This window comes from Zeugodacus cucurbitae, chromosome X (genome assembly GCF_028554725.1).
Source record: "Zeugodacus cucurbitae isolate PBARC_wt_2022May chromosome X, idZeuCucr1.2, whole genome shotgun sequence".
Lineage (NCBI taxonomy): Eukaryota > Metazoa > Arthropoda > Insecta > Diptera > Tephritidae > Zeugodacus > Zeugodacus cucurbitae.
The window spans coordinates 5,346,108-5,355,634 of record NC_071672.1 but is presented as its reverse complement, the minus strand read 5'-3'; positions in this window follow the sequence as shown (position 1 = coordinate 5,355,634).

Sequence of the window (9,527 nt, the reverse complement as noted above, 5' to 3'; positions counted from 1 at the left end):
AGGCAAGACAAGACAAGACAAAACAAGACAAGACAACACAACACATGACATGACATGACATGACATGACAAGACAAGACAGGACAGGACAAGACAAGACAAGACCAGACAAGACAAGACAAAACAAGACAAGACAAGACAAGACAAGACAAGACAAGACAAGACAAGACAAGACAAGACAAGACAAGACAAGACAAGACAAGACAAGACAAGACAAGACAACACAAGACAAGACAAGACAAGACAAGACAAGACAAGACAAGACAAACCAAGACAAGACAAGACAAGACCAAACAAGACAAGACAAGACAAAACAACACAACACAACACATGACATGACATGACAGGACATGACAAGACAAGACAGGACAAGACCAGACAAGACAAGACAAGAGAAGACAAGACAAGACAAGAAAAGACAAGACAAGACAAGACAAGACAAAACAACACAACACAACACAACACAACACATGACATGACATGACATGACAAGACAAGACAGGAAAGGACAAGACAAGACAAGACAAGACAAGACAAGACAAGACAAGACAAAACAAGACAAGAAAAGTCAAGACAAGACAAGACAAGAAAAGAAAAGACAAGACAAGACAAGACAAAACAACACAACACAACACAACACAACACATGACATGACATGACATGACAAGACAAGACAGGACAGGACAAGACAAGACAAGACAAGGCAAGACAAAACAAAACAAGACAAGACAAAGCAACACAACACAACACATGACATGACATGACATGACAAGACAAAACAGGACAAGACAAGAGATGACATGACATGACAAGACAAGACAAGACAAGACAAGACAAGACAAGACAAGACAAGACACGACAAGACACGACATGACATGACATGACAAGACAAGACAAGACAACACAACACAACACATGACATGACATGACATGACAAGACAAAACAGGACAAGACAAGAGAAGACAAGACAGGACAAGACAAGACAATTGTGTTTGATTTTTTTTTTAAATTAATTAAGAAGACAAAACAAGACAAGACATGACATGACAAGACATGACAAGACATGACAAGACAAAACAAGACAAGACAAGACAAGACAAGACAAGACAAGACAAGAAAAGAGAAGACAAGACAAGACAAGACAAGACAAGACAAAACAACACAACACAACACAACACATGACATGACATGACATGATAAGACAAGACAGGACAAGACAAAACAAGACAAGAAAAGACAAGACAAGACAAAACAAGACAAGAAAAGACAAGACAAGAAAAGAAAAGACAAGACAAGACAAGACAAAACAACACAACACAACACAACACAACACAACACAACACATGACATGACATGACAAGACAAGACAAGACAGGACAGGACAAGACAAGACAAGACAAGGCAAGACAAAAAAAAACAAGACAAGACAAAGCAACACAACACAACACATGACATGACATGACATGACAAGACAAAACAGGACAAGACAAGAGATGACAAGACAAGACAAGACAAGACAAAACAAGACAAGAAAAGACAAGACAAGAAAAGAAAAGAAAAGACAAGATAAGACAAGACAAAACAACACAACACAACACAACACAACACAACACATGACATGACATGACATGACATGACAAGACAAGACAGGAAAGGACAAGACAAGACAAGACCAGACAAGACAAGACAAAACAAGACAAGACAAGACAGGACAAGACAAGACAACACAAGACAAGACAAGACAAGACAAGACATGACAAGACAAGACAAGACAAGACAAGACATGACATGACATGACAAGACAAGACAGGACAGGACAGGACAAGACAAGACAAGGCAAGACAAGACAAGACAAAACAAGACAAGACAACACAACACATGACATGACATGACATGACATGACAAGACAAGACAGGACAGGACAAGACAAGACAAGACCAGACAAGACAAGACAAAACAAGACAAGACAAGACAAGACAAGACAAGACAAGACAAGACAAGACAAGACAAGACAAGACAAGACAAGACAAGACAAGACAAGACAAGACAAGACAACACAAGACAAGACAAGACAAGACAAGACAAGACAAGACAAGACAAACCAAGACAAGACAAGACAAGACCAAACAAGACAAGACAAGACAAAACAACACAACACAACACATGACATGACATGACAGGACATGACAAGACAAGACAGGACAAGACCAGACAAGACAAGACAAGAGAAGACAAGACAAGACAAGAAAAGACAAGACAAGACAAGACAAGACAAAACAACACAACACAACACAACACAACACATGACATGACATGACATGACAAGACAAGACAGGAAAGGACAAGACAAGACAAGACAAGACAAGACAAGACAAGACAAGACAAAACAAGACAAGAAAAGTCAAGACAAGACAAGACAAGAAAAGAAAAGACAAGACAAGACAAGACAAAACAACACAACACAACACAACACAACACATGACATGACATGACATGACAAGACAAGACAGGACAGGACAAGACAAGACAAGACAAGGCAAGACAAAACAAAACAAGACAAGACAAAGCAACACAACACAACACATGACATGACATGACATGACAAGACAAAACAGGACAAGACAAGAGATGACATGACATGACAAGACAAGACAAGACAAGACAAGACAAGACAAGACAAGACAAGACAAGACACGACAAGACACGACATGACATGACATGACAAGACAAGACAAGACAACACAACACAACACATGACATGACATGACATGACAAGACAAAACAGGACAAGACAAGAGAAGACAAGACAGGACAAGACAAGACAATTGTGTTTGATTTTTTTTTTAAATTAATTAAGAAGACAAAACAAGACAAGACATGACATGACAAGACATGACAAGACATGACAAGACAAAACAAGACAAGACAAGACAAGACAAGACAAGACAAGACAAGAAAAGAGAAGACAAGACAAGACAAGACAAGACAAGACAAAACAACACAACACAACACAACACATGACATGACATGACATGATAAGACAAGACAGGACAAGACAAAACAAGACAAGAAAAGACAAGACAAGACAAAACAAGACAAGAAAAGACAAGACAAGAAAAGAAAAGACAAGACAAGACAAGACAAAACAACACAACACAACACAACACAACACAACACAACACATGACATGACATGACAAGACAAGACAAGACAGGACAGGACAAGACAAGACAAGACAAGGCAAGACAAAAAAAAACAAGACAAGACAAAGCAACACAACACAACACATGACATGACATGACATGACAAGACAAAACAGGACAAGACAAGAGATGACAAGACAAGACAAGACAAGAAAAGACAAGACAAGACAAGACAAAACAACACAACACAACACATGACATGACATGAGAGGACATGACAAGACAGGACAAGACAAGACAAGACAAGACAAGACAAAACAAGACAAGACAAAACAACACAACACAACACATGACATGACATGACATGACATGACAAGACAAAACAGGACAAGACAAGAGAAGACAAGACAAGACAAGACAAGACAATTGTGTTTGATTTTTTTTATAAATTAATTAAGAAGACAAAACAAGACAAGACATGACATGACAAGACATGACAAGACAAAACAAGACAAGACAAGACAAGACAAAACAAGACAAGACATGACATGACATGACAGGACATGACAATACAAGACAGGACAAGACAAGACAACACAAGACAAGACAAGACAAGACAAGACAAGACAAGACAAGACAAGACAAGACAAGACAAGACAAGACAAGACAAGACAAGACAAGACAAGACAAAACAACACAGCACAACACATGACATGACAGGACATGACAATACAAGACAGGACAAGACAAGACAACACAAGACAAGACAAGACAAGGCAAGACGAGACAAGACAAGACAAGATAAGATAAGACATGACAAGACAAAACAACACAACACACGACATGACATGACATGACATGACAAGACAAGGCAGGACAGGAAAAGACAAGACAAGACAAGACAAGACAAGACAAGACAAGACAAGACAAGACAAGACAAGACAAGAAAAGACAAACCCAGACAAGACAAGACAAGACCAAACAAGACAAGACAAGACAAAACAACACAACACAACACATGACATGACATGACAGGACATGACAAGACAAGACAGGGCAAGACAAGACCAGACAAGACAAGACAAGAGAAGACAAGACAAGACAAGACAAAACAAGACAAGACAAAACAACACAACACAACACATGACATGACATGGCATGACAAGACAAAACAGGACAAGACAAGACAAGAGAAGACAAGACAAGACAATTGTGTTTGATTTTTTTTTTTTTTAATTAATTAAGAAGGCAAAACAAGACAAGACATGACATGACAAGACAAGACAGGACAAGACAAGACAACACAAGACAAGACAAGACAAGACAAGACATGACAAGACAAGACAAGACAAGACAAGACATGACATGACATGACATGACAAGACAAGACAGGACAGGACAGGACAAGACAAGACAAGGCAAGACAAGACAAAACAAGACAAAACAAGACAAGAAAAGTCAAGACAAGACAAGACAAGAAAAGAAAAGACAAGACAAGACAAGACAAAACAACACAACACAACACAACACAACACATGACATGACATGACATGACAAGACAAGACAGGACAGGACAAGACAAGACAAGACAAGGCAAGACAAAACAAAACAAGACAAGACAAAGCAACACAACACAACACATGACATGACATGACATGACAAGACAAAACAGGACAAGACAAGAGATGACATGACATGACAAGACAAGACAAGACAAGACAAGACAAGACAAGACAAGACAAGACACGACAAGACACGACATGACATGACATGACAAGACAAGACAAGACAACACAACACAACACATGACATGACATGACATGACAAGACAAAACAGGACAAGACAAGAGAAGACAAGACAGGACAAGACAAGACAATTGTGTTTGATTTTTTTTTTAAATTAATTAAGAAGACAAAACAAGACAAGACATGACATGACAAGACATGACAAGACATGACAAGACAAAACAAGACAAGACAAGACAAGACAAGACAAGACAAGACAAGACAAGAAAAGAGAAGACAAGACAAGACAAGACAAGACAAGACAAGACAAAACAACACAACACAACACAACACATGACATGACATGACATGATAAGACAAGACAGGACAAGACAAAACAAGACAAGAAAAGACAAGACAAGACAAAACAAGACAAGAAAAGACAAGACAAGAAAAGAAAAGACAAGACAAGACAAGACAAAACAACACAACACAACACAACACAACACAACACAACACATGACATGACATGACAAGACAAGACAAGACAGGACAGGACAAGACAAGACAAGACAAGGCAAGACAAAAAAAAACAAGACAAGACAAAGCAACACAACACAACACATGACATGACATGACATGACAAGACAAAACAGGACAAGACAAGAGATGACAAGACAAGACAAGACAAGAAAAGACAAGACAAGACAAGACAAAACAACACAACACAACACATGACATGACATGAGAGGACATGACAAGACAGGACAAGACAAGACAAGACAAGACAAGACAAAACAAGACAAGACAAAACAACACAACACAACACATGACATGACATGACATGACATGACAAGACAAAACAGGACAAGACAAGAGAAGACAAGACAAGACAAGACAAGACAATTGTGTTTGATTTTTTTTTTAAATTAATTAAGAAGACAAAACAAGACAAGACATGACATGACAAGACATGACAAGACAAAACAAGACAAGACAAGACAAGACAAAACAAGACAAGACATGACATGACATGACAGGACATGACAATACAAGACAGGACAAGACAAGACAACACAAGACAAGACAAGACAAGACAAGACAAGACAAGACAAGACAAGACAAGACAAGACAAGACAAGACAAGACAAGACAAAACAACACAGCACAACACATGACATGACAGGACATGACAATACAAGACAGGACAAGACAAGACAACACAAGACAAGACAAGACAAGGCAAGACGAGACAAGACAAGACAAGATAAGATAAGACATGACAAGACAAAACAACACAACACACGACATGACATGACATGACATGACAAGACAAGGCAGGACAGGAAAAGACAAGACAAGACAAGACAAGACAAGACAAGACAAGACAAGACAAGACAAGACAAGACAAGAAAAGACAAACCCAGACAAGACAAGACAAGACCAAACAAGACAAGACAAGACAAAACAACACAACACAACACATGACATGACATGACAGGACATGACAAGACAAGACAGGGCAAGACAAGACCAGACAAGACAAGACAAGAGAAGACAAGACAAGACAAGACAAAACAAGACAAGACAAAACAACACAACACAACACATGACATGACATGGCATGACAAGACAAAACAGGACAAGACAAGACAAGAGAAGACAAGACAAGACAATTGTGTTTGATTTTTTTTTTTTTTAATTAATTAAGAAGGCAAAACAAGACAAGACATGACATGACAAGACAAGACAGGACAAGACAAGACAACACAAGACAAGACAAGACAAGACAAGACATGACAAGACAAGACAAGACAAGACAAGACATGACATGACATGACATGACAAGACAAGACAGGACAGGACAGGACAAGACAAGACAAGGCAAGACAAGACAAAACAAGACAAGACAACACAACACATGACGTGACATGACATGACATGACAAGACAAGACAGGACAGGACAAGACAAGACAAGACCAGACAAGACAAGACAAAACAAGACAAGACAAGACAAGACAAGACAAGACAAGACAAGACAAGACAAGACAAGACAAGACAAGACAAGACAAGACAAGACAACACAAGACAAGACAAGACAAGACAAGACAAGACAAGACAAGACAAACCAAGACAAGACAAGACAAGACCAAACAAGACAAGACAAGACAAAACAACACAACACAACACATGACATGACATGACAGGACATGACAAGACAAGACAGGACAAGACAAGACCAGACAAGACAAGACAAGAGAAGACAAGACAAGACAAGAAAAGACAAGACAAGACAAGACAAGACAAAACAACACAACACAACACAACACAACACATGACATGACATGACATGACATGACAAGACAAGACAGGAAAGGACAAGACAAGACAAGACAAGACAAGACAAGACAAAACAAGACAAGAAAAGTCAAGACAAGACAAGACAAGAAAAGAAAAGACAAGACAAGACAAGACAAAACAACACAACACAACACAACACAACACATGACATGACATGACATGACAAGACAAGACAGGACAGGACAAGACAAGACAAGACAAGGCAAGACAAAACAAAACAAGACAAGACAAAGCAACACAACACAACACATGACATGACATGACATGACAAGACAAAACAGGACAAGACAAGAGATGACATGACATGACAAGACAAGACAAGACAAGACAAGACAAGACAAGACAAGACACGACAAGACACGACATGACATGACATGACAAGACAAGACAAGACAACACAACACAACACATGACATGACATGACATGACAAGACAAAACAGGACAAGACAAGAGAAGACAAGACAAGACAAGACAAGACAATTGTGTTTGATTTTTTTTTTAAATTAATTAAGAAGACAAAACAAGACAAGACATGACATGACAAGACATGACAAGACATGACAAGACAAAACAAGACAAGACAAGACAAGACAAGACAAGACAAGAAAAGAGAAGACAAGACAAGACAAGACAAGACAAGACAAGACAAAACAACACAACACAACACAACACATGACATGACATGACATGATAAGACAAGACAGGACAAGACAAAACAAGACAAGAAAAGACAAGACAAGACAAAACAAGACAAGAAAAGACAAGACAAGAAAAGAAAAGACAAGACAAGACAAGACAAAACAACACAACACAACACAACACAACACAACACATGACATGACATGACATGACAAGACAAGACAGGACAGGACAAGACAAGACAAGACAAGGCAAGACAAAAAAAAACAAGACAAGACAAAGCAACACAACACAACACATGACATGACATGACATGACAAGACAAAACAGGACAAGACAAGAGATGACAAGACAAGACAAGACAAGAAAAGACAAGACAAGACAAGACAAAACAACACAACACAACACATGACATGACATGAGAGGACATGACAAGACAGGACAAGACAAGACAAGACAAGACAAGACAAAACAAGACAAGACAAAACAACACAACAGAACACATGACATGACATGACATGACATGACAAGACAAAACAGGACAAGACAAGAGAAGACAAGACAAGACAAGACAATTGTGTTTGATTTTTTTTTTTTTAATTAATTAAGAAGGCAAAACAAGACAAGACATGACATGACAAGACATGACAAGACAAAACAAGACAAGACAAGACAAGACAAGACAAGAAAAGACAAGACAAGACAAGACAAGACAAGACAAGACAAAACAACACAACACAACACAACACATGACATGACATGACATGACATGACAAGACAAGACAGGAAAGGACAAGACAAGACAAGACAAGACAAGACAAGACAAAACAAGACAAGACAAGACAAGACAAGACAAGACGAGACAAGACAAGAAAAGACAAGACAAGACAAGATAAGACAAGACAAAACAACACAACACAACACAACACAACACATGACATGACATGACATGACAAGACAAGACAGGAAAGGACAAGACAAGACAAGACAAGACAAGACAAAACAAGACAAGACAAGACAAGACAAGACAAGACAAGACAAGACAAGACAAGACAAGACAAGACAAGACAAGACAAGACAAGAAAAGACAAGACAAGATAAGATAAGACAAGACAAAACAACACAACACAACACAACACATGACATGACATGACATGACAAGACAAGACAGGACAGGACAAGACAAGACAAGACAAGGCAAGGCAAGACAAGACAAAACAAGACAAGACAAAACAACACAAAACAACACATTACATGACATGACATAACAAGACAAAACAGGACAAGACAAGAGATGACAAGACAAGACAAGACAAGACAAGACAAGACAAGACAAGACAAGACAAGACAAGAAAAGAGATGACAAGACAAGACAAGACAAGACAAGACAAGACAAAACAACACAACACAACACAACACATGACATGACATGACATGATAAGACAAGACAGGACAAGACAAAACAAGACAAGACAAGACAAGACAAGACAAGACCAGACAAGACAAGACAAGAGAAGACAAGACAAGACAAGAAAAGACAAGACAAGACAAGACAAGACAAAACAACACAACACAACACAACACAACACAACACATGACATGACATGACATGACATGACAAGACAAGACAGGAAAGGACAAGACAAGACAAGACAAGA